The sequence below is a fragment of the Aythya marila genome, assembly GCF_965140915.1.
Source record: "Aythya marila genome assembly, chromosome: 6".
Taxonomy (NCBI): domain Eukaryota; kingdom Metazoa; phylum Chordata; class Aves; order Anseriformes; family Anatidae; genus Aythya; species Aythya marila.
Genome location: NC_139047.1, coordinates 2194283 through 2221489, shown reverse-complemented (window position 1 = coordinate 2221489; position 27207 = coordinate 2194283).

Sequence of the window (27207 nt, the reverse complement as noted above, 5' to 3'; positions counted from 1 at the left end):
AAATTTTCACAGTATTTGATTCTATTCTGAAATATATATTTAAAGTTTTATAACTTCTTTGTATTTTAAAATAACTTTTTATATTTTAAAGTAATTTAAATATTTAAAAATAAAAGTAAAATAAAATATACAAAATATTAAAAATACATAAATATATTAAAATAAAAATATTACTAATAGAAAATAATAAATAAAATAATAAAGACATATAGTAATATATGTAAATATTTTAAAATAAGTATTTTAATTACAAATAGAAATAAATATATTTATTTTTAAATGTTATTGGATGGCACTGCTCTGAAAGCTATAGAAAGGATGATATGAAATCATCAGTCTCAACAATGTATAGTTATTTCTTTGCTTTATCTACAGGATAAAATAATTAAGAGACCTGCTGTTTTTTCTCTTCTGTTTTCTTGATTTTTTTAAACCTTTTATAACACAAGTTTGGAGCAACATGTAGGTAGTTGAGTCAATTCTAGCATTAGAATGATATCTGCTAACATCAGAAAAACAGCAATCAGAGACTCAGTGTTATGTATTTGTTTAACACTTATTTTCTATGTATAACTGTAACAAATCTGTCTTAAAATTTTGGCTGTATACCAAGTATGAGGGCCCTTGCCATGAACTTCTGGAATAGTGAGATGCAGGATAAGGCCTTGTAATAACTCCCATAATCACTGCAGGTAGGTGTTCATGCTGTTGCTGTTCTATTGTGTTCTTAGATCAGCTCAAAACAAGTGCAGAGATAACATGTTTGGATTTCTGTCTTGGGTACTTGCATTGCATCTCCCAAATTGTCTTTATTTACTGAAAATCACTTGCTGCTTGAATGTAATTAAAGTTGAGTTAGAAAGTTGGCAATATATATTGGATTTATATGGGAAAGATTAGGGCAGATGAGATTGAATTCATTCATCAGCAATAGCAGAATTGAAATACCCAGTTTAAAACCTTACAGATTTTTTTCTTTGGTCCTTGATTTGTAAAGAAAAGGAACATGCCCATTTCTTTCTTTTCAAGGTCACCTTTAAATGTGATGTATGCTTTGTGGTACTCCAGTAACTTCTGAAGAGATATGGGGCAAAGAGGACTACTGAGACAGTTGAAAACTTGCTGATAGTGGTACCAAATTAGAGACAGGCACCTTCTATCTCAGGCAATCCTGGAGCAAAAGAAATGAGTGTTGTTTATCTGGAATAGTAAAAGTGTCTTAAAGTGTGGTACTAGGTGATGTATAACTTTTTCATTATCCTGTCACACTAGAAAATTGTGCTTTGCAGCACCTCAAAGTTAAAACAAATTCATGGCAGCGTACCTGTCCTTTTAGGATCTCTTTCACATTTTTCGTATCCAGATTTTAGACTTAGAATTAATAATATTCTATCTCAGTCTTGATATGAGATGAAATAAAAACGGACTCAGATCAAAGGAAGCCACTGCTTTTCTTTCTTTTTTTTTGGTTGCAAATCTAAAATGATCAGATTAAAAAGCTATTTATTCTCTTATTCTCCGTTAATTTCAGCATCAATTTTGAGGAGAGGATATTCTCAATTCCCAAAAAGGTGCATTAAATAGTTTTTCTGTGGCCTTATGAATATGATGGAAATATTTTTGGTAATTTTTGAAGCTCTGGAAGTGAAAAGCTGATATAATTGGGCTGGAAACTACTTTGCCTTCCTCAGGTGCATACATGTGTGTACATGCTTTTTTAATAAGATCTGAAAAAGCTATCTTACATAGCCAAATCTTTGTGGTTGTTCATAGTTGTTTCACTTATATACAAACCAGTGTTCACTTAAATCATTACAATGTATAAATGCCTGCCTGCATGCCAAGGCAAATTCTTTGTTATATGAGGGCATGTGAACTGACAATGTGGAAGGCATTCTGTCTCTTGTTAATGACTGGTCCTGGGTGACTGCAAATAATGCATTTACCTGTTTATTTCTTCAGTTCTTTAAAGCCTGGGTTTTTAATAAGAAAAAAGGATAATATTTATCTTTCCAATGTGATCTCAACTCTTAAAAACAGGATAACGTAGTAAGTTGAATCAGTTGGACAGACCTTGCTGCAGGTTATGCCCTGGAACAAGATCTGCCTGGAGTAGACAACTGGGAAATCTGCCATTGGCTCCAATGGCATGCCACAGCACTCATAACTGCTGAGGAACTCAATCCTTCAGACCTTCAGGCAGACTTGATCATCCACTACATGTTTGAGTACAAATGGAGTTGTCTTAACTTGGGCTGTCTGTCTAGTATCTAGTACAAGCTCCTACATGGATCACACTAAAGTGTGATGGTACCTCTCCAGTAAGTCTGAGGTTTTTTTTACAATGTTGTAGTCTGTCATGAACAGAGGTTTCCCCTCTAATTTGACTGAAACCTAATAGTTCTCAATTTGCAGTGGTGTTCTGAGTGTTTATAAGGTATAGAGCACTATACGTTCTAGTGGAAACACAGACTTCTGCCATCCAGTATTCAAACAGAAATCTGTTCATTCCTAATGCCCAAGAGAAGCTAAATTCCTCTCCAAACAGTAACCAGATCATAAGATTGCTGCTTCTGTTATATTTATAGTTATAACGTGCATTGAGAAATTACTTCCTAGTTAGTTTCTTAAGTCTGGATGATACTGAAGTTTAACTTTGTTTGAATATTGGAAGAAAATGACTTCTTGCTACATGAGACAGGAAGATTTGAACATCTTTGACAAAAGACCAGGTGTCTTGTATCTTTGTCATTGTTATATTAAACCTAATGTTGCAGATCCACTACAATGTGCATGTATGATTTATTGAATTACTTGTTTGGGATCAGAAGCAAGATTCTGTCATTCAGATGATTATAGCAAAAGGAATACATGGTAAGAAGTGTTTTCTGGAGCTGCATTAAGGAATACGTTGTTTTCTGCTGTACAGTTCCTTTAGTTGTCTGTCTTAATCAAAATAAAAACGCATGAATTAGTGGTATGAAAGTGACTAAGATTAGAAAATGCATAAATATTTCTGCATTTCAGAAATATGTGGTGTTATGAAAAGAAATGGGCTGCAACTACCAATGCTAGTATGAACGTTTTCTTCCCTTCACAGTCTTCTCCCAGTAACTTACCCAACAAGTACCTGCAAAGAGTTCTTGCAAATCATCTAAATCTTGTCACGGAAGCTATTACCTTAATGGCAAAGCTGAAACCCTGAACACCATACCCAAGCACTAGTTCCTTCTTTTTTGCATTACCCGAAGACCCTCAGCCTCCATGCAATGTGAGGGAGGAAAAACATTCATATCCTATAGTAATTACGGTAAGCCAAGGCAGAGAAGCAACTCCCTCCTAATACAAGAAATTTGAGATAGCGGAGTACTAAACTGTGTTCTAGGTGCAAGCATTTCTTCTTGCATAGACTTTAATCCTTTACATTTAAGGTTTTCCTCCCTGAAAAATGTTTGTTTCTTTACAACAGGATGGTAGGTAAACCTTCCTGCAATGCAGCAGCAGAGAGACATTCCTGGGTTTTAGGGGATCTAGCCATGATTACTTACAAAAAAAAAAAGCTTGCCAAAACCTTGTGAGCCTTGCTTCAACCCACAGTGGACTTGAAGGGTATTACAGAAACATCTAAAAATGGGTTTATAATGGAAACGTTGACAGACCTAAAAGCAGAGCAGTAAGCAGGTGCCACTATAATTAAGAGCAGTGACCCTTCAAAGAAAAGGGTTGCCAGCAGGTAAATAAACTGCCATTGTGCAGCTCACCTCGTTAAACAAGAAGGTTTGGAAAATGATTGGAGAAACAGCATCAATCAGTGTTACTTTAGACATCAGTTATAAGAGACAGTTGCCTGCTGTGGGACAAACACTATGTACTATTAAAAACAAGGTCTTTGTTCTGTGACTTGTGCTACAGGTAATCCAAGCCCCGGAATTTATATCCTTTTCACAGGTGTCAGGTTCTTTAATATAGTTTTTTATCATGTCATATTTTCCCCCTCAAGTCTTTGACGTACATACTAGGTCAGGTGAATAGAAATATTCAGATGAGTGAGTTGAGCTTCAGACAGTCTATCATGTGTAGTGGATATGCAGCATAATTCTGCATGCATGCTTCCCCTTTTTCAACTTTACATTTTAATATGTCAGTGTAATTGTCTTTGATCTTGACTGCTTCAAGTTCATGAATTGCTGCAGCCAGCTAAACCTGGATTGTTTGGTATGGTTTTCTGTCTTTTTTGTTGTTGTTACAGCACAGTTTTTGTTTTGGGCAGTTTTACAGAAGCATGGTGGAATTGCTGACTGAACACAGTTACTTTGATTGGCAGGGGACACTAACAGCTGAAGCCTTGCCTCATCATGGATTGTAAAAGCAGTATTGTTTTTAGATTAGTAAAAGAAAAAACAGAATAGAATTAGGATTTTTTTTGTAGTTCTTTTGTCAAGTGTATCTCATTTTAGGGTTGTTCTGCATATTTTGTTCTGTATGTGATTTCTTCTGTGGGATTATGTCATGGATTTTGTTGCAGGGGAGAGAATGAGATTATCTTAGGTTTTAACTCCTGTTCTGAGACTTTTTTTTTTTTCATGTTGAAAGAAGCTGTGAAGAGAATCTGCTGAGGGTACCCTCTACTAAAGCTCTGGAGGCTTCTCCACCAATGTAGACAAACAGATGTATACCTGGGGCAGTGACAAATTATATTACCAGAAGACTTTCTACAGGGATGTAATATTGTCTAAGCATAATAGGCACTTTACAGGCATAATAGGCACTTTACAGATCACAAATTCCCTATTTGTAAAAGACAGAATAGTACTCCTGCTTTTTGAAGATTTATTGTTACTGAGCTGCTGTTACTGAGTTCTTTGTGATTCTGAAGTTGAAAGTACTATAGGAACAAAAGGCATAAAATAGTCTAATTTCATATTGTGAGGTTATGGAAAGTACTGTAAGCACAAGATGGACTAAACACAAGGAAGAGGAAGTTCTGGTACAGAACAGCCATATGCATCATAAGGTTATAGACATTAATGTTTGTGATAAGTAAAACTATTCCTCTTTATTCTGGTTTTATCTAACCAGTGCTCAAAGTAGGATTGAAGGAAGAGTGCTGATATGGGTGGCTGTGAGCTTCAGTCCTTACCACTACAACTACAGCAGGCTCTGTCACTGGCATCTAGAAGAGAAGTGTTGAAATTCCTGTTTAAATAGATGTTCAATAACCGATAGACACAGTGTATAGCAAGTTCAAGAGTGCAAACTGCAATCAAAAGTGTATGCACAAACAGCCCAAAGGTTAAAACTGTTCTTTAAAAAGAGATTTGCAGGGAAGTTATCAGCTGATCTTATTTGGCCTATCTTAGCATAATTTAAAAGGATTGGCAAGATGGTAGCTAAATAAGATTTTGGCATCCTGACTTTGGAATGCTGTGACCTGCAATGATTAGATTGTATCATATTTGGTGTGCCTTTGTGCAAGCTCTACACCAGCAATACAGGTGGAGAAGTAACTGATGTCTCCCCACTATGAAATACCAGATCATTCTCTTAGTCATGTAGTCAGGCATCATGGGGAGAGGTGGTGTTTCCTCTTCACTTTAGTTGGCATTAGCAGATGTATGTCAAGGGTGACAGAGAAGTCTGAACTTACGAAACTTACCAAACAAGATCTGTGCTTTCTAACCCTGCAAGAACATTATAAATGCAGCAAGACTCCAAAGAGACTGTCAGGAGACTTCTTAGTTTAAAAAATATATTTTTTGATGTATTTTTATGAACATTTTTATTTGCAGTTGAAGCATTTATCTGCAATTGTTTGAGCTACTTCTTTAAACAGTCTATGATGTCTGTCTTGGAAGGGAGTACTCAATGCTTTTTTTATCAGGTATAGTGTCTGGTAAGTTCAAAACATTGGTTATAAGGCTGATTAAAATTTAAGTAAGCTTACAAAGCAATGGAGTTGAAGTGACGCAAAATCCTGTGTAACTGCTTTCACTTTAGTTTTTAAAGTAACTTGTTCTACCTTAACTATTTCTCTGCTGAGAAAAAAGTAAATGTAGTTTATGCTTCTAAACCATGCCATCAAAAAAAAAAAAATATATATATATATATATGTTTTTCCACCAGTTTGACATCTTGACTTTTCTATCAATTCATCTCGAAATATTGCCATAAAAATGTGGTGCAAAAAAAGTTTGAACTCCGAACTGAGGGTTGCAGCTTTTGAAGTAGCAGGATTTTTTTAATTTTTTTTTTTGCTATGTCAGTCTTTACTTCTAGGTGTGGTGCACGTTATCATTTACAGACCAAAACAGGATTTCTCTAGCAAAAATGAAGTTATAGAGGAGTTTTAAAGAAAATTAATCTATAAATTGATCTCATTTTTTTGAAATGGTTGCTTATATCTATTGTGTGTTATCAGTGATTTGAAAGGAACTTGAAGCTTTAAAGCCTACAGCAGCTGTAATTTTGACCACTAAACAAGTGAAGCATGGCTTCTAAAGGTTTCACTTGCTTAATCCCTTTTTAACTCAAACAGATTGCTTGTTTGATTATCAAACTGGTTGCTTTGATAAAGCAGCTTATTTTGGAGATCAAGAGCACAGTATCAACTTCAATTTATTAAATTCCAGGAGCGAGCGTCTGTTTCATTATCTGGATCCTCACTACTTTAATTTTGGAAAAACAAGTTGCATTTAGCAAATACTTTATTTTTAAACAAGACTTTCTGATTTTATTCTTGCCAATTAACTACTTGGTGTTTTCCCTTCCTCCAAGAGTTAGTCTAATGCTATAATAAGTACTGGGTAAAGGGCATCTCCTCCAGTCATCTACTGGATGTTGTCTTGTTAATACAGCTCAGGATGTTCTTAGCCCTCTTTGTTTTTCAGTCCTTCAGTTCCCAGCGTCCCGGATACATGACCGATATAGTGTTTGCTGAATTTTGTAATTCACTGTCCATTCCTCTAGCCTTTCTAGGTCTGTCTAAATAGCAGCCCTCAAGCATGGCAGGAGTACTACCCTTTTGGTGTCATGTGTGAATCTGACAGCACAGCACTGTCACCTCTTCAGTCAGTGATAAAGATGTCTGACACGGGTCCCTGTGATGCACCTCTTGTTGGCCTCTAGTTGCATAGGATGATGACCTGTTAACAGCTGTCCTGTGAGCCAACCATCCAATTGCCTATTCACCCATCTAGCTGCCCACACATTCAGACTGTAAAATCCTTGCTTGGATACAAATACTTTGGAAAATGATGTTGAAATTCTTCTAAAGTTGGCATCTTCTAATCTACAACTCACAAATCCAATGAGGGCTATCAGGTTAGCCAGGCATAGTTCACCCTCTGTAAAGCCATGCTGGCTTCAGCATATATGCTCCAACAGGACTTGTTCCATGATGTTCACAGGGAGTGAGGCCAAATGCTATGTCATTTTCTGGATTATCCCCTTGATTCATTTTGAAAATGGCTATAGTATTGGCATTCTTCCAATTATCAGGAACCTCCCCTAATCTCTAGACATTTAAAAAAGATGAGACAAACCCCATGGTGACAGCCAGCTTTCTCTGCGCTTTGGATGCAGTCTACGGGGTCCTGTGGGCTTCTGGGGATCAAGTCATCTCCAATAATCCCTAACTTGATCCTTATTCACTGCTGTTAGTTCATCTCCTCGAATGTAGCCTCTAAGCATAGATGTGTGGGAGACCTTTTGGTGAAGAAAGAAGGCACTTGGTACTTTGCATCTGTTATCGCTGCCATGTGCCCCATTCGGCAGCAGTCCCACATTTTCCTTATTCATGTGCAGAGTAATTTGAGTATATTCCATCTGTTAACCATGCTGCATGTAACTTCTGCAGCACGGATACCAGCTTGTATAGTCAGCTGTTTACTGACATTGGGTTCTTAAACCGATATTGTTTCAGCTGAGGGTTCAGGATATTCTGATACTGACACATGTAAGTAGGATTTGCTATGAGTTTGCACAGTGCTGCAGTCATTACATTCAACACTTCAAATTCTTGCAGAAGATTCACTGATCACTGTTTTGGCCTACTATAAGTAGTTCTGCTGTTCAAGTCCTTCATTCACTGGTACCACATATGCACAGGAGGGACAATGTTGTAGTGTTAGAACTCAGATACATATAATATTCCTAAGCCCCTAATAAATATAGCTGCAGTGGTGTGCATTTCAGTAGACCAGGAAAGGTAGGACTTGGTTGATGTGCTGAATTACAGAGCCTATTTGTCCTATACTTTCTATCTAATCAGTGGAGAAAAATAGTGGGCTCCAGAGGTGACTCAGGACGTTTAAAATCTGGATTAAGTCAGGATGACCTGGCTTCTTAGTGGGGTGCTAGAGTTGAGCATCTGAAATATTCAATTAATCCATGTCAGCATGCCCTTCAGAGGGTCTTGTTAAGTAGCAAGTCTTCAGTACTAAGACAGCTATCTTGAGCCTGCCCTCTTCTGTCTCCGTCCAACTATTTCTAACCCCAGTAGCTAAGTAGGTTTTTCAAAGCTTTTGTTACTTGTAATGAGGCACAAACACAAGAAAAAGCCCTGGTGTAACTTATCAAGGATCCAGTGAACCTATCTTTGTTGCCTCTGAACAAAATCTGCTTCAGATGGCAATGGGGTAGCAGAGAGGGGTTCATTGCAGTGGTTTGTGCTCAGGAGTCCTGAGCTGGAGGTTAGGCTTGCTTGAACCTTGGAAGGTTGCTTTTTGTCAGAGTCAGTAAATCAATTTGTGTGGCTTTAGTATTAGAAACCCTTGCAAGACTTTTTCTAGTTTTTCTATGTTTATAAAAAAAAATAATAATAATAAAAATAAAAAGTCAGGTTCTGCAATTTGGAATTGTGCAGCCTTTTTGTGTAATACCACTTTTAAACATTCAGGGCTTTGGGGAACAAAGACCATATAAACTTCATTTCCATTGCTTATGGCTATATTGTAATCCCACTGTGATGTCTTCAGTGCTTGTAGTGGTAGCACCACATTTCCCATAGCACATTGCATTTCTTCTCAGCCTGGTGCTGTAGTAGACTGCTCTTCTGCACTGGTTCTGCAGCTCAAGCAGCTTTGACTAGGAAATGGAGGTGGCAAACAGATGTTCTGGGAAGACAGATTGATTTATTTCCTTGGTGACTGTCAAGTTGTGTATGTTAGAATGGCTTATGGGAAGTATGCTATTCAGTAAAAAGAGTGATCATTTAGGATAGAACCAAAATATGCTAAAAGAGCAATTGTTTTTTTATCATCTCATAGCATCATTTGATCTCAGCTTTGTTTCACACTTTTGACTTGATATCGGTTTTTGGGGTGGCGGGGGGCATTTGTTGACACTTAGAAGGCTTCACAAATCGTTAGTTATTCTGGTTTTGGTGCTGAACACCTGAATGTCTTTCCTGCAGCATCCCAGAAAAATGCTGTCAGTCAAATTAAAGGAGAAGTAGAAAGTTCCTTATAAGCTTAGGTTCATATTTACTTAATGTTGTTCAAACTTATTTAATGGAATAACTGGGACATCCTCCTTCTTAAAAACAAAATTAGTGTTGAGTAATCATTAAAGAAGCTTTTTTTTTCATTTTCTGATTAGAAGCCAATTGTAAGAGTTAGCTGCAATGCTAACAGCTCCTTTATTAATGCATGCTTTCTGCATATTATTGTAGTAACGCAGAAGGAACTTGTACTCTTCCTGCCTTGAAAGATATGTGAACCTGTAATTGCTTTAACTGAAATATTAAGATTGAGGAGCCATCTGGGTTAACTAGTCCTAACATGTTGAAGGAAGTTTGTTAGGAGGTGGTGGAGATAAATGTGGCTGCCTTTCTTCCTCATAAGCTTTCTCCTTTAGTGTTAGCTTACCTTTTTCATATGGAATATTCTTGCGGTAGGAAATCTTAGACTGTTCATTAATCTGTACTTTGTAGAGTTTTCTGACCTTATGTTGCACTTATAAACGTGGGTAGGCAAAAAGTGAGTGGAATTGTCCACCACTTTAGATAATGCTGGACAAAGATGGAAAGAGCAAAATACAGTCCTTGCAGAGAGAGTACACCAACAATTCATGTCATTATCTTCCAGGGCTACTTTTCAAACAGCAGAATATGGTATGGAGCAGTATGTTCTCTGTGAAAAGAGATGCAGATGTAAACTCTTACCTCTTTCTGACATTGAGGAGCACATTCCCCATTCGCCCATGGAAATCTGATAATTGTTTGTTCAACTTTTGGAGGTCATTGTCCTTGCCTGAAGCTTATCTAAATGTGTGCTGCTTATGAAACTTGCTTACAAGCAGTGGAATTCATACGTGTGCTCTCATCTCCAACTTGGCTTCTGGAAGCATTGCTCAAGGGACTTAATGGACTCAGACATAATCAGGTTGTTAGTGCTTGGAATCAAACTATTTACCCTTCTTTTCTTAGTGAAAACAGCATGAGAATGTATGCCCTACTAGGTTAGAACAATGTTCTTTCAATCTCCACTGCTGGCAGTAGAAGTTAATTAGGAAGAACACACAAGTGTCTGTTGCCCATTCCCCTCGTACTTGCCCGGTATCCCAAGTTGTTGTGTTAGATATTTGCTTGTTACCCTTAGCATCTGTTTATAGGCACGTTCTCCAACAAGTTCAAAAATAACAGTATTAATATGAAGGGTGGGAATAAACCTTTTGTCTCCTCAGGCTTCAACATGCAGTTTCTGAAGTGCTCCAAATGAGTGTTCTCTCTGTGTGAGCCAGGTTCCTAAGCTGACACCATTTTGTTGCAGAAAACTTCTTTCTCTTTAAAATATTTAACCCTTTAATTCAATCAAGTATCATTTGAATTCCTCACACAGGGTTAATCCATTCTCCACAGTGAAGTGCTGAAATTTCAGAAATAATGTACTCTGTTCCACTGTCATCTGTATAAAATATTGTTTACTCTCCAGGCCTATTGCTTCAGGAAATTATTGATAGGAGCAGCTGCTCCTTCACAAGAAGAGTACAAAAGTCCTTCTCCGACCAGGGGCCATTTACAGCCACCTTTACTTATCACTAATGCACAGAAGCACGGAAGATTGGATTTCAAACTTTCAATAATAATAATAGAAATGTGTAGGAAAAACTCTTTAAAACTTCACTTGGGAACTTTTGTGAAGCTCAGAGCCATCTCCCTATGTTCAAAAGGATTTGTTCAAAACAAAATGAAATTTGGAACATAAGATATACAGTACAATCAGTATCAGACTTCAAATGCACCTCATTGCTGCTGAGCTGAACATTATAATTACAATTATAACTCTGCAATGCTTTATGCATAAATTATTTAAATTAAGCCACATAGATTATTCAAATTTTATCTCCAAGAAACACTTCTAAAAGCCTGCTAACACTCACGTTACAACTCATTGCTAGCAAATGCAAAACTATTCAAGTTTTGTTTTTCAAAAAAACTTTTTGGAACTAGACTCTGGGCAGTGGCTAATTTGAAGTTAAATCAGTCTTGGGTTAACTGCATTTGTGGTGCTAGTTTTGTAATTTCAGATCCTCTTTCAAGGTCAGTTGGGCAAAGACTAAGGTGGCTGCCATTCAGTCTTTTTTCTTTCCTGATAATACTTGGTGGAAGCTTCCAGCATTTTTTTTTTTTTTTTTAATAAAGTACAATAATTTTACATGGTATTGACAATGATTAACTTGATATGATGATAAGAAAAGAATATTTGCAGGTGAAAGGAGCTTCCTGAGAGATGTTATGAACAGAGCGAGCCTTACTCCTGGAGTATGTCCCTCTCCTTAAGCATTTCTTCCAGTTGGCTGGGGAAAGCAATGTGATCAGGTCATTCCTCTGTTGCCATTGCGGGCAAATGAAGCAGGTTAGACCAGCCTGTTATAGATATTCCTGCCTACTGGAGAACATTAAAAATCAGGGAAGGGTAATGGGAAGCTCTCCTTTGCAGCTATTCATTAGCTTGAACACAGGCCTAAAGAGAAGAAGAAAAAAAAAAGCTACCTAGAATGTTTCCAACTACAAATCTTTTTTTGATTTGATGTTTTAATTACTTCTATAAATAGAACTTTCTTTAAAATTTGTAGTGCTTAAGACTATGAAGCAGATAACTATTCACATATACAGCACCAAAAGGAATGAATGCTATCCTGCACTAGAGCCACTTTGACTTTCTTACTATGCTCAGGAGAAAGGAGTGGAAATAAGAAACAAAACTTTTTTTCTAAAACTTTTTTTCTCTGTGAGAATTTTAAACAATGCAATGAAAGAGCAGACATACTGTTGTGTCACAGTTCAAGTACAACAAAGTGCTCAGGCAGATCTAGGGAGTGTCCAAATAAAGAAGGTGCTTGATTCTGATGGCCGACAAGTTTCCTGAAGTGTGTGCACAGTCTTCCACCCAGCCTGTATTCCTGCTGTGGGTGCTCATTAGCAAAAACTCCAAAACCCCCCAAACAAGAAAAGCTGTCTAGTAAGAAGGTGGAAATGGAAAAGGTAGGAATAAACATTAGGCTTGATCTCAGAGGACAAATCCTATTGTGCAGAATGCCTGCAGTAAATCCACTCCTACTATCTAATGGCTGCAGACTGGCTTAAACTCTGAAGCAATAAATGAATACACTCAGAGGCAAAATGAAAAGTTGAATGATCAGCTCTCTTCTAGTATCTCACAAGCTCAGAGCTGTTAGGAGTTTGGCACTGGATTTCTGCACACCCAGCACTTCAGGTTATGCTGTGTTCCAAAATGCTCTGCGGCTCCCTCCTGATCTTGGTCTTGCCAGGTGTTGGATCGTGGCAGTCCTGTGCTTAGGCACTGCAGACTGATGCTTTCTCCATGCTGTGATAGCAGGTAAAGAAGTGGCAGGGTACAGAATTATTGAAGTGCACTCAAAGTGTTTCTGAGGGTCCCAGACCAGCACAGTGAGTGTTTTACAAACACAGAGCAAAGATGTGCCTATTCCAAAGGGCTGAAAAATCACATAGGAGATGAGTGAGAACAGATGTAGTCAAGCCATGCAGGGGACTTGAAGAGAAGGATGAATAATCACAGGCAGCATATTATCTATCCTTTTGCTATCCTCTTCAGAGTTGTCAAGTGTAAGCTTGCATTTGTCAGCACTGGATACAGAATTAATGCCAGAAATAGACAAGTCTTCAAGGTTTGTGGGTTTTTCCCTGTAGAGATAGGGAAATGGAGGAGAAATAGAACAAAAATATCTTATTTTTTTTCTGAGTGACTTCAGCATATTAAAATCCTGGAGCAAAAAGGAAAACAATGTAGAAGTTGTTTGAAGGCTTGATTTCTTCCTCACACACGGTATTTCCAGGTGTTATATAAAGGCATTATATTTATGTATAATTTAATATAATAGTGAGGTCAGCTTCAAACACTTGATCTTTCTCTGCAAAAATCAGTTCCCAAGGTTTTTTGTTTAAAGCTAAGTCACAACAGTACCTTTCAAGACACTGCCTTCTAAAGGCACAGAATAGTATATCTCATTCGTGTAATTTGTCTGTGTTGTATTGCTGCTTGTTCAGGTATGAGACAATAATCAGTATCCCTTAAAATGGGAATTGAACGTTCATATTTTTGTGTTGATAAACCGTCAGATAAGCCAGTTATACAAAGCAGCCTAATGCTTGGCAACCTGGATTCATCTGGATGGTCTGCGTTTTAATACATCCAAAAAAAGGTGCTATGTCTCAGTAGTAGAAACGTAGATCTGTAGTGACAAGAGAATGGATCTGGAAGGTAGTCACTGGCGAGGATCTGGGAAGCACTGTGGGCAACCAGCTGAGGAACAGTTCTGTTGGGAGGCCGTGGGCTAAGGTGTGTCCTGGGATTTGTGTGTAGAGAACCAAGACTGGCGTCTTCCAGAGCACTCTCAGGCAGAAGTGATGACCTTCCTGCAGGAATGCTGGGTGAGTTCAGTGCTTGTGCTGTCTAGCAGGTACAGGCTAGCAGATTCTCCACTTAAAACTTAATGACTATTAAAACTCAAGAACTCTGTAGTCTGGAATATCAACCTTAGGGGCCGTTGATACGTGAATTGGTAAATATATGGTACTCGAAGGCTGGATGCTGTATTATCTGTTACCTGACCTTAGATATTGTTACTATTATGTTTACATTGATGTGTGTAGCAGTAGGTACGCTCTAAAATACTGTTAAATAGTACTGTAATATATGACCTGGGTTTAATCACTGAGGCAAATTACTAATTAGAAATTCTGGCATCTCTAGCAATTCCTGTGCAACCTACTGGTTGTTACCAGGCTGGCTGAGATGCAGGTAGGATTACAGTAGTGCAATATTTACTGGTTCAGCTTTTTAACTAATGGAATGTGATTCTCCGCCCTCGCTATCTATGGGCAGTTACTCTAAAATCGGTTTCAGCATACATTCAGTGGGAAGGTTGTGTTTTGGGGGAGGTTTGTTTTTCTCCCCTGCCAGCTCTTCATTGTTGGGAATCATATGGGTACTGAGAAATGATTGAGGTATGCAAAGGAAGATGTCATCCATGACTAGCAACCCTGTAAAGGAGTTGCCAGTGTAAGCTTTGAGTGATTACATGTTATCAGTGAGTATTAGACATCAAATATGATAACATAGGTACAGATACGTGCAGGTAAACAGGTAAGCCTACATGCAGCAAATACTGATACTAACATTTTCATCTTTTTAATAGAACTGAATTAAAATATTATTAATAAATCTGCAAATTCAACAAGAGTTTTAACTCCTCTGTCATTAACTCATGCTCAGCAGTCTACTTTGGGTGATTTTCCTGGACCAATGCTTAATGTTATGAATGTCTTTAAATCTGTTACTGACCATAGACTGTATTAAAATGTATCACGGAATTGCAGTGTATGAGAACCTGGTTTGCAATTCACAGGATAGTCTGTTTTAATACTCTTAGACATCTTAATTCTGAATTCCTCAGAATGTCACTTCAGGCTTTCGCTTAGTACAGTTCTGTTTCCTGAAAAATCAGGGGGAAGAGAGTTAAGTCAACACTGAATGCCTCATAAAATCTAATGCTTAGGAGTCTATTTTTCATACTAGAGCAACAATTTACAGCTGTAGAAAACACATTGAAGGGGTATGTTTTCTCAAGTCTTGTCTTTCCTGAACAAAATCAAAACATGATTTTGCAGACACATTTATTTGGAGGAGAAATTAGTATAGCTACCGCATTTTGGTACCCAATGAAAAGAAAAATAGACTTGTTCATCAGGTTGCAGAAACTGTGGGAGATCTAAAATTCTTCCTAGGCTTTGTATCTCTTAAACTGTAAAGTAAATGAAAATTCTTTCAACTTTACATGTTCACCACCACAAACCAAGTATTGGCAATGTGAATGTAGTAACTCAGTAATGAGGGCATATGGCTTGAGGGTCTATAAGTTAAAAGGCCCCATGAGAACCACTTCTACTTCCTTGTGTAGGCTAGTCAAACTTCATCTTTGCATGATGGAGTAAGCAGGACTGTATGGGCTAACTTCCATCAAAGTGAAGGGGTGTAGAGTTAACTCATAATATGCAGCTGCTGCAGGCCAACAGCAAGATATTCCTTTCTTCCTGCAGTGATAGAAATAGAATTCTTCCATATGCTACTAGTAAGTTTCTAGTACCTCTTTTATGTATAGTATTTGTAGCACGATATGATTTACATGGTGATTTAGATCTTGTATTGCAATTTCATCTTTTCCTTTCTGGAAAGGACCACTAATAGCTCTTTTATTTGCACCCCGACCCAATCTGGGAGTGACTGACAATCCTGAGAGTTCTAACAGCAAGAGCCATTTTAGCTGTGTCTTGGACTCTTTCAAAAGAAAAAAAAAAATTGGAATTTAGTAGTGAGTCTCTGAAATAAAGACAGCTTGTATATCAAGACAGACCAACTCAGTGCATAAATAGGAATGTTCAGTTGCTTCTCAGGTCCAAAGAAAAACATCTGTTCCAAAGAAAAACATCCCTGTTTCAGGCTGTTCAGGACTGCTTTGCTGTTTGACACAGTTTGAGTTTACTTCTGTTTTGTTAAATTATTTCAAAGTTTAATGCTGTATGCAAATTTTAAACATTAGTTTTATTTGTGTAATAAAATAATGTCTAAGGACTGTGTGATATGATTAAAGTTGGTGTTATTTCAAACCCTCCAAATTTGGAACTGGGTGGTCTTCAAGGTCCCTTCCAACTCAAGCTGTTCTATGATTGTGACAATGCTTTATTTCATTTTCTTAGTACTCATAGTAGCTTAGAGTAGTATCTACTGCTTGCTGTGCTCTACATGTGTATGGTCATTAAAAGTTCCATCACATATCTTGTGATGGAACTTGCATTTAAGTAAAATCTTCTAGTAGATGTCCATTGCCCTAAGATAAGGCAGATCTTCAGGCATAATAAAACTTTTTAATGAGAACAAGCATTCTATCAAGACAATCTAAAGTTGTTCAAAAATTGATGAAATTTACATCTTGAACTTCTTTCCAATAAATCTGTGCACATCTCATCTGTAGCAGGAGTTTACATAAATGCAAATGGTTATAAATGCTTGCTTCCAGAAAACAGGACTGTTTACTTTATCAGTCAGATAATGCTAAGAAAAACAGTGAACAAAAGCTGTTCTTTAATGTCCTGCACATACTTCATGAAAAGCTTTCAGAGAGATTTTCTATTGGTCTAATATGATCCTTACTACCAGACTGCCAACTGGCCAATGTGTGAAATGCAAATAAGACCCTACAGATCTCTCAGCAGCCTTTTTGGCACTGTTAGTTATCTTAGAGATTTTTCAAGGAAATCAGAACAGCTTTGCCTGAGCAGGCTGTTTAACAACTGTATTTTGCTGCAGCAGCCATTCTTTTTACCATTTGTTCTGTGCCTTTTTACAAGAAGTATATCCCACCTGCTGAGCTTTTTGTTACTCCTTTGCTTCTTTTACACTTTAATATAATCTGTGGTGATAATATTGAAGGACTGAACCACTTCCTAAAAACTAAAATCCTTCAGAAGAATGTTTTATATTAATGAACTAAATGTTTTTAAGAGTATTTTTTTCCCTAACAAAAACACAAGTTTCTTAAAGAAGAACAAGGGGATATGGGCTGGATGTTGTCAAAGATCCCTGAAGCCTTTGCAAAGCAACACCTTCCTCCAAAGACTAGGCCACTCTATATTATACAGTCTACTTTCATCTTTTTGTAATAATAAAAATTACATGTATCAGTCCATATTTCAGAAAGATTTGTAACTCACAACAGTCATTCTATTAATTTTATTTCCAGGCACATTAGTAGCCCATAATTGATTCAGAATGCATGTTGCTTTTTTTGTCAAGTCACCAAGCATCAGGGAAGCTGTTGCTAAAGGAAGCCTGGATTCCAGTTTCACTGTATGATTAGGCTGTGGTCTTACGACTGATGTGTTTTGTTATGGGCTTATGCTAATTACCTAGAGGCTGGAGTCTTCAAGTCTGTGAGTAAAATGGCATCTGTAGCCCTAAGAGTTGTCAGGGAATTGGTGTTCATCTGACAAAACAGTGGAACTGATGCCTTCTCTGGATAGCAGTTTTCTGCAACTTCCCCTGAGGACAATGAAGATGATGGAGTAATGTTATTCCCCTAGAAAGAAGGAACAAAAAGCTATCCTACCAGCAGTAGGATTAAGCATAGATCAAGAGAAGCGCAAAGTGATGGGTTTTTGCTATTATGCAGACTTTATGATTGCAGAACCTGCCAAGATCAAAGGAAGTTAATACAGAGGAAAGACAGCAGGAAGCATGAGTCAGAAGAGGCTGTGAGCTAAAAGAGGAGGAGGACTGTTAAGATCTTAAGATGAGTGGCAAGAAAAAGCATGATACAATCTCCCACCCACCCCTTGTGTTTGCCATCCAAAGCTTTTGGGAGTCTGGGTAAGGCTGATGTGTTGATTTGTTCTCCAGTATTACTGAAGTAACTCACTGTAAATGTGGAACTCAAAAGCTGCATCTCTAAGGACGGAGTGGTTATGAGTTGTTTGTGACGTTTTAGCAATGTGTTTTTCCTGAAGTACTAGAGCAGCTAGCCTGAACTTTCTTACTTGCTTGGAGTTGCTACTAAGGAGGAGCGAAAAGATTGAAAAATGGTGACTGAAGTCTATAAAGTCAATGAAGCTAAAGTTTTACAATATATATATGGCAGTAGTATTTCAGCCTAACATTTCATCCCAGTTCTCCTTTGGAAAAACACAAGACTGATCATTTTTTTGGCAGAAAGTATCTGTCATTAGCCTGAATCTCTGCCTTGTCACTTGTGCAATCCTCAATGCTTGGGTGAAATGAGGACAAAAATCAGTTTGTGCTGTTGTCAGGTCAGACTACGCTGTTATCAGTAACTACACGATGCATGTCACTGGCAAGCATGGTTCAGTACATACAGCTCATCTTAAATAATTCATATGACTTGTTACAGGGTGGAATTCTGTAGTTATTTCTGGGCATGTCTGAATTATTTCATTACAGTATGTCTCAAGACAATTTTTTTCCTGTCCTATCATTTTCCCCAAGATTTCCTCTTAAAAGCTCCCTCCCAAAATAGTAAAGACAATCTACCTACCCCTCCAACCCCCACAAAAAATAAAACCTCTCCTATGGTGAGCTGACAGTTTCCTATACACTGAGGAGGAAACAAAGATTACTGTGAATTTCCTGTTTCCTAATATTTGCAGCTGTTTCCCTCCAAAGAGCTAAGACACCTGTCATAACAAAGAGGAGTGCTTTCTTTGAATCTATAAATCAGCAAGAATTATTAATGTACTATAGGGGGAAGCTGTTTTTAAGCATTATTCACTGTTTCCATTATCCAATTTTAATGGAACACAAGAAAATGTATTAATAGTTTGCATCTGTGATCTCATTTTCTAGGCTAAAATATAAAGAATGGAACAAGCACTGAAGTTATCCAAGGGTTTTAAAAAAACAAACATGATAAATACTCTGTTTATATTCACCAACAAATGTGGAAAAAAAATCTTGAAACTGCCTTTGAATGCTATAGTACAAATGTTCTCATTCAAATGCATTTCTGGTTTATAAATTAAGGAGCTGGATTAACTGTGACTGTTGATTAAAGAGATAAATAGCATTTAGCATTTGACACTTAATTCAGAGGCTGTCATCACCTGTCCCAGCTTCAGTGTTCATCAAATTCCATACCAAAAGGCTCAGTAAACTTATCAGGTGTGTAATATTCATTCTTCTTTCAGAAAGATTCTATCTCATTTAAACTTTGAATATCACTTATTCTTCTAGTTCTGAACTGGCTATTAAAAGCATGCATGGTGAAATATTGGAATCCGGTGCGTATTCCATGTTTCAACTTCTTCTTACTGTTGTGTTTTCAGTTCCTGGCCAGTTTTTCCCTTGTTCTTTCTGCAATCAGATGGACACTGACAGCCCTTCCACCTGCACAGGGTTCTATTAACTGGAACCTGCCTGTGCAGGTTGGAAGAGTTTGCCAGATTATTCTGGTCATTATAGAAACAAACAAGTTATGGCACTGAAAACTTGAATGTGATGTATATTATCCTTAATGTCATGTTTATTACTATGTAGCATGCGAGTCTTCTCTGAGATTAGGACTCTCTTGCATTAATTACTGCATGGAGAAACAGGAAGGGGTTTCCTTGTCAAAAGAGCTTATAAACCACAAAAACAGAAAATGATTGCAGAAGGAATGGAGCACAGGCAGCTGAGGTGGCTTGTCAGAGATCTTGTGGCAAAGCAAGATCTGAGCATCTGGACTTGTGGTTCAAGAACCTGCTCTGCCTGATGTGGCAGACTACACAGGTGTTTGGTTCTGCTATGCAGAATCCTGGTTTTGGAATAGTATGTCCGACTTGACTAATTAAAGTCAGAATACTTTGGAAAGGTAACACATCGATGTAGTTCAAGCACTATTGCTTTCCACTCAGCTGCCATGCATGTCTCTGGATCAGTCCTGCAATGGCAGCCCCTGTCGAAGGAACTGGGAGAGACATGGGGCTCCTCATTCAGGCTGCTGTCAGTCCTCTCTACTAGCATCCACTCGCTTCATTCTGGCATAATTTCCTCTTCGTGCTACCAAAATTCTAGCTGATCTATAATATTCATATATTTGTGGTAACCACCTGGATTATATCAAATTAAATTTAAAAAGTGCTGCTGTTAGTTCTAGCTGTCTTAATGCTTTTTCTAGTTCCGACTGAGGTAGGCTAGGAAGAAGTGAAGTTGAGAAAGAACTTGAGTATTTTTTAGATGATTATGGATAAATAATAAGCAGCTTTTCCCTACTGCTGTTATCAATTGATAGCTCTTTTGTCTCAATTTTTCTCTTCTATTGCTGAATTAACTTAACAGTTTCTTCAGACCTCAGTAACTTACATTAAATGCATACCTAGGAGAGTTCTAGGGGTCTTCACTGAAGAGATAGAAAATCAAGTGCAAATTGTTAATAAATTTATTTTTCTTGGCTCTGTTGTGTGACTGAGGCAGCAAGTAGATGGAAATATGTAGTAGATGGAAAAATGGGAGGGCAAAAATGATGTGAGAAGATTGACGAGCTGGGCATTTTGGTCATGATCATTAGAGACCTCTGGGATTAAAAAGCCTATTCTCATTTGATTTCCATTAAGTTTAGTGGAAATTCAGAACTTTTAGGTAGTTTGTAAAACCTTAGACCTTTTAATACTTTCCATGAAGCTACCCAGATGAATAGTTGGCTTTTCAGCTACTCTTTTTTTCTAGAAGATGTGGTACAAGACTTGCATTTGTACTATAAGACAGGTGAAAGCACTGAGTGATTCCCATTGGCTTTACTGAGCTTTGGAACAGATTTTTTTCCAAATAAGATCAGGGAGCCTTATACAGAGATATAGGATAGAATGCACTAGAAGAATATCAGTAACATGCTGTTGACTTATCTTACTGAAATACCGTAACTGGAAAGATCAGAGGATAGTTTCTTTCTCCAATCCAAAGCATTTGCTGCAGGTGCCTTTACTCTTTTTTTCTTCATAAAGTAACTGGATTTGTAACTCAGGTATTTGAAGTAAATGTCTGAATTGCAATGAACCCAGCCTCGAGGATGATGATAATACAGTTGAAAAATAAATATACCTGCACAACTTAAATGTTATAACCTCTCATTTCACTTCTGAGGCAGGAAAAAAGTGTTTCTCCTGAAGTGATTTCTTGTTTGCTCTTAGGGCATACTTCCTTGATGTTGTGGTTTCCCACACTCAAAGAACAAAATGTAGTTTCTAGCAAAATCCTATTTCACATTAAGAAAGAACAACAAAGAATAACTTTAAACTCTACAGAAGAGAGCATATTTCATTTTAAGATGTTTCTTCTGGAAAATCAGATGGCATTTGTTTCCTCAAAGGCAAAAATGTAGTGTTGCTATCCAGATACTGCTCTCACTTTGTCTCTACCATAACTGGCCTTCCTAGAGCCAGCACTTATTCCAGCTCCCTCTCAATGCTGCAAACCAGAAATAAGATCTTATTTACCTTTTACCACTGTGTGTTTTTTTCTCCCATGTTTCTGGTGCACATTTCAGGTCTAGTACGCTTTTGCTGCCTGGAGTGGGCATATTCTGATATTTTTGATAGTGTACTGAATTAATTGGGGATCCCATCCTGGTTTTCAACATTTCCCAGATCTCAGGGCTTTATGCTATTCTGAGATCTTTTTGTGTTTCAGGATGTGGCACTAAAATGCCTTTCTCTTTTTCCATATGACATGAAGCAGCCCTCAGGCGAACCGTGCCTTTCCCCTGAACACCTTGCGGGATGCCTGTGATCTGCACTTGCTCCTCATCTAATGTTTGTGTCAGTAGGAAGCAGATGGACTATCTAAGTTATACCTAATTTAGAAATGTTTTGGAAATTTCTTCAGGCTTTTCTTATATATACACACACACATGTATGTGCATATACATATGTGTATATATACATATATACATATGTATATATATATGATGTCAGTGGCATGTAGGGACTGGAGGGAAACTGCAGCCAAACACGTTTTGTCTAAAACAAAGATTTATGGCATATAGAGATGTTATTTTTCACATTATCACACTGCTTCGGTTTAGTTTTTCTTTTTCCCAGCTCTTGTGTGGTAATATATGATTTCCAGACTTGTCTCTTCTATGTGTTTTTGCAAGTTTGGGAGATGGAGTATGCAGTCGTCTTAGGCAGATAAAATGTTAGGGAGGCTAATGTTCCAGAATATGGCAAGACTGGCAGAACAGAAGTCCCAGCAGCTCAAGAAAAGCTGCTGAACAGAGGAGGGACTGTGCAGGTTGGCTTCAGGAGTGCGAGGCAGAAAGCAACTGGGGAGCTGAAATTGAGAGAGGACAGGATGGGTGGGGAGAGGACTGCTCCCCTCTTACTTCATTCTGCTTTACCATGTACCTGAAATGCATTCTGTTAATGAATTTTGTATCTTGCGTTTAGCACATTTGGTTATTCAGCTCATTTTTTGCTTTATTGTGCAATTCTGTCATTTTCACTAACTGGTTTGCATCTTACCTGTCTCTAACATGGATTCCTTAAATAATAAGGAAAATGAGCCATTTAGAAACCTCCCCCTGCTCAACTATACAGTGAGGTATTCTCTTTGTACGGCAGAGAATTGCTTCAGATGCAGCTGTGGTATGCAGGCTTTTAAGCCTGAACACAAGGATAAAATGTAAAGAAGCAGATGAATAACTCCTCCAGAGAAAAAGGAGATTTTCCTCTTCCCTACTGCAGGAGACATTTGGAAACTTTTTATGTGAGCTCACAGAAGCAACGTATGGCTTAATTTCTTATTAATTGGGATTTTACATTAATCACATGTGATTCCAGGAATTGATTGTAAGGTGGTTACCTGTAGCAACCTGTCAGTTGCCTTGGCTCACCAAATAATGTGACCCCCATATATGTAGCAGGTGTTCTCCGTAACTGCTAGGAAGTAAAGAGAAAGCTACAATAATATGCATTTATACAAGGTGGAAACAGCTTGTTCTCCTAAGGAGGACTTTCTTTTTGCTTTACAACCTTGTATTTCTGTACCCTGCAGTTCTGAAACTCTATTTCAGAGCAAATAGAGCAGGGAAAACATCACAAGAAATCAGTATCAAAACAACAATGAAGAAAGGCAAGAAACACCATAAAACTCAGTGTTTTGTGAGTAAGGTATATATCAGTGAATGGACTGGCTGTGTGGAAAAGGGTTGGGATTCTTTATAGCTAAACCTAAGAAATATTTCCTTCTTCAGACAAATCTGGTATTTTTTCCAGGAGGAAATCTGTTTCAGTTTGCCTTGCCCTTGCAAGGAAAGGGAAGGAGAATGCTTCTGGATTCTAACTAGGGGTTTTATAATCTCCTGATGCTTGTTAATTACTCTGTTCTCCTCTGCCAGTGGTGCTACCCTGCCCTGCAAAAAAAAATGTGGAGGTGGGGAGCGCAGGCTCTATCGGGTGCTCTGGAAGCCTTCATAAGGCTGAAAATAATAATGGGGAAAGAGCTGTAGGATGCATATGAACAGCTTTGTGGCTATTCCACATTGGCCTACTGCTGATCTGGTCACTTCCTTCTGACTCCTTCCTGCTGCTCAGCAAGCACATAACAGGACACATGAGAGTGCTGACAGGAGAACCACTTCTGGTTGAGGTCCTAGCAGTCATTTTATACAGAGGGCCAAAGGCAAAATGCGTTCCTCCCACCCTCAGTCCCCAAGTCCCCACCCACCCCCAACAAACTGACCTCAGGCACAGTTATGAGATGAGTTTTGGCTGACGTTTTTGCCTCTGGGCCCAACAAGTCCTTTGCAATTGAAGTGAACAGCAGAGAATGGGCCCAGAGCCTTGAAGGCTGTGGTTGTCTTACAGGTTTCGAGCCAAGGCTATTTAATTTGCTATTGGGGCTCTCTGAGCCTCCTTCCATAAAGGGGCTTCTGCACCATTAATGTGTTACTCTGCTTTAAGGCCTAATACAGATACTGCTTGGCACTGAATCTATTTAAATCCAGTCACGTAGAAACAACGGTAGCCCTAAGACCACCTCCTCTGTGTGTTCAGATTGGAGAACTGTGAGCACTGAATGCTGATACATACTTCTGCTCTTCAAGCTGATTGAATAAATGTCACTCAATGGGATGATGCACATCTAAAATACTCAGAGCTTCATCTCTTGAACTTCATCTGTAACTAATAATGTAATTCATCATTTAGCACTCTGACTGCAAAGAGCCAAACCTCAATAGTTTGAGGGGAGTGAAATGCTTAAATATTTTTAACCTAAATATTGGGTAAATAGCTTCCCTCTGAATTCCAGCATTTAATCAAGCAGCTACTTAAGTTGTATTTCAGGTCCAGCTCTCTTAAACCTGCATGCTTCAATGCCTTTCTGTGCTGGTTGTGTTTTGTGGACTTGGTGCTTGCACTTGACAGGGTCACTTCTTTAAAACAACTCTCCTTTGCAGTTCTCAGTTAGGAAGGTTTACTTCTGTGAGAACTGAACGTTCAGTGTCCCTGTGGAGAAGACATGTAATCTACTTCTAGCAAATTAAAATCTAATGCAGTTTGTCTGTATTTCATTTATGCCTCAGGACAAATTAATGTTTTGTTTGTTTGTTTTGTTTTTTAAAAAAGCCTTTAAATGAACACAGTGAGACTTCAGATTAACCTACTTGTAGTGTTTTTATTTCAGGTTTCTTTTGGGAATTGTATGCGGCTGTTAAATTTCTCCTACGTAAAGCATCAGTGGCAACTTGCTTGCATTTTTCTGCAAATGGATTTTTCACTCAGAGAAATACAGTTGGATTTGGAAAAGTAAAACTCAGAAAAAGACCAGCTATTGGTATTTACCATGTTATTTCATGCTCCAAAACTTTCAAGTTTAATAAATTATAATCCCAGAAAAATCAGTGTAGACTGGGGAGAGGTCATGTTATGCAGAGTTTGATGTTCAAAAGTGGTAGTCTTTTCAGTGCTGTAAGGTGAATGAAATCCATTCATGTGTGCCAAGACAGCAGCAAGATTCACTAGAAAGAAAGCAAGCAAGCATGGTTGTGGATTGACTAGTGTGAGGAGATCCTCCTATGTACTTGTCAAAGGCTTTCTCAGGTGTGTTAATGGGTTGAGTGGGAGATATTTTACCTTTACGATGAGGTTAGTCTGTAGGAAGTTCTGCCTTCTTCCTGGACCACCAGTAGCAAGGCTGCTTAGAACACCAAAGCCCCTATTCAGCATTTTCAGCTTCTGTCTCACTGCTGCTGGGACCCCTGCTTTGAGAGGTGTGAGGAACAGAGGTCAGTGTATCTGACCACATGTGTATTTTCTCTTGTTGAGAAGCAGCTGGCAGTGAAAGATCTATTTGCTTTCTCTCTAGGCTCATCACATTTTTCAGGGCTGGAGGAGAAATGTTACTTTTGGCAGTCCTGCCTGTGATGTTTGACAGCAGAAGTGCTGTATGGGGGTTGTCTGATCACAGACACTTTCTATTCACTTTCTAATCAACTTTTCAAGTCACTAGGCAAAGCACAATTCTAACAAGAAAATGTACCAAAAAACTGCCCAATTTTTGTTCTAGTTCATTATACTTACAGCTTGCATACTTGAAAATTACTTATCTGCAAGACAAAAAAGTGCTGGTCATACCCATACCCCATCCTCATCTAAATATAAAACATATGTTGTAGTTTACATAAAATATCAGTATTGTTTAGCTTTTCCACACAAAGCTTCCCTGCAGGTTTTGGAGCTAAGGTTAGCTTTTCCTTTTTTAGTGTAACGCTAAATCTGACTCTTCTACAGCTGCTGAGCTCACTGTCATTTCTTTTCACCAATTAAATCTGACTGATTCAGTGTGGAAGGACCAAACACGAGAACCCACTGACAGCCACAGCAGCAGTTTCATGCATGGCATATAAGCCCAGAGGGCAAGTGTCAGGAAGTCAGCAATCTGTTAAATGCATTATCTGTGTTATGCAAAAAAATATTTCTTACTAGTTCTCTTCTTTCATGTTTTGGTTTAAAAGCCCATTATTTTGTGAAATCTAATTTGGCTTGCTACATAGAAATGTATTAGTTGAGTAGATAGATTCTTCTGTCTTGTCTTGGATAGTTAAAAGGGTTGTTAGTCCATTTTCTTCAGGGCAAATACGGATCACCACAAAGGTCAGAAAGCAATTGCCTTCCATGGTGAAGCAATACTCACTGTAATAGTTGGTGTAATAGCAGTGATTAATTTTCGAGTATTTCATATTGTGGTAGCCAAGGCTTCTGATTCGGTAGGTGTCTGCACCATCTGTGTCAGACTGTCTTTACAGAATAAGATAGTGACTTGTACATAAAGGTTTGCCTACAAAGCCTTCAGTATTAGTCACCACCAGAATTAAGTTACCAAACTAAATGGACCATTGATCAAACTCAGCGCAACATTCCTGCTTCCGTAACCAAGAGCTGCAATTAAACAAATGGCCTCATCTTCCCTGAACCCTTCCTTATTACCCTGAGTGTTCTACTTGCCCAAGGTGTTTCAAGGTGCAGTTGCTGCAATTTGTGCCTGTGTACGTCACTTTTTTTATGGTACTAGTTACTGGAAATACAGACACTATGGCTTTCAATAAAGACTCAACTCAGGAAGCAGCCTGCAAAATGTGAGCATCTGTATGCTGAATGGATCACTTTCAGCCTTTATACTGCCGCTTCCACCAGTGGAAAGTGGCTGTGAAGTATTGTAAAGGCTTCCAGAACAGGAAAGGTCTTGGGTCTTTATCTGTGCCAGTGAGGGATGAAATCATGTGTGCTGAGCCACTGTTTTATCTTTTAATATCTTACGGTTCTGCTCTTTAGCATGACTTTATTCTTAGCAGCTCTTCATATAAAAGGTATTTTTGCAGTTTGGTCATAACATTTTTTCTGTAATGCTTGTACAAATATTTGACTGCTTATGTACAGTGTCTATTAAAGATGTGCCTCAAGTCTTATGCTCGGGTCTGACTGTTGGATGTTTTCACTAGCTTGGTCTTGTTTGGTCTATTTCCAATACAGAGAAAGGGTTTGGATTATAAACATGTGTCATCTACTTGATGAGTTATGAAGTATTTTGATCTGACACATTATTTTAGCCTGCTCATATTTTAAGTGCATGGAGAAAAATTATTTGTGACTGGCCAGGCAGTGTGCTTACAAATACATTG